This window comes from Rhincodon typus, chromosome 14 (genome assembly GCF_021869965.1).
Source record: "Rhincodon typus isolate 14 chromosome 14, sRhiTyp1.1, whole genome shotgun sequence".
NCBI classification, from domain to species: domain Eukaryota; kingdom Metazoa; phylum Chordata; class Chondrichthyes; order Orectolobiformes; family Rhincodontidae; genus Rhincodon; species Rhincodon typus.
The window spans coordinates 14,492,847-14,493,757 of NC_063345.1; positions in this window are offsets into that span (position 1 = coordinate 14,492,847).

Consider the following 911-nt stretch of genomic DNA (forward strand, 5'->3'; position numbering starts at 1 on the left):
TATTTCATACTTGGTACCACATCTGTAAATAATCACAATGTTCCATACTGGGGTACTGTCTCACTAATAATGACAATGTTTCATACTGGAATACAGTCTCACTCATAATGGCAATATTCCATACTGGAGTACAGTCTCACTAATAATGACAATGTTCCATACTGGGGTATAGTCTCGCTAATAATGACAATGTTCCATACTGGGGTATAGTCTCGCTAATAATGACAATATGCCGTACTGGGATACAGTCTCACTAATAATGACAATATTCCATACTGGAGTACAGCCTCACTAAAGAACAAAGAACAAAGAAAATTACAGCACAGGAACAGGCCCTTCGGCCCTCCAAGCCTGCGCCGATCCAGATCCTCTATCTAAACCTGTCGCCTACTTTCCAAGGATCTGTATCCCTCTGCTCCCTGCCCATTCATGTCTCTGTCTAGATACATCTTAAATGACGCTATCGTGCCCACCTCTACCACCTTCGCTGGCAATGCGTTCCAGGCACCCACCACCCTCTGCGTAAAGAACTTTCCACGCATATCTCGCTTAAACTTTTTCCCTCTCACCTTGAAATCGTGACCCCTAGTAATTGAGTCCCCCACTCTAGGAAAAAGCTTCTTGCTATCCACCCTGTCTATACCTCTCATGATTTTGTAGACATTAATCAGGTCCCCCCTCAACCTCCGTCTTTCTAATGTAAATAATCCTAATCTACTCAACCTCTCTTCATAGCTAGCGCCCTCCATACCAGGCAACATCCTGGTAAACCTCCTCTGCACCCTTTCCAAAGCATCCACATCCTTTTGGTAATGTGGCGGCCAGAACTGTACACAGTATTCCAAATGTGGTCGAACCAAAGTCCTAATAATGACAATGTTCCATACTGGGGTACAGCCTCACTAATAATG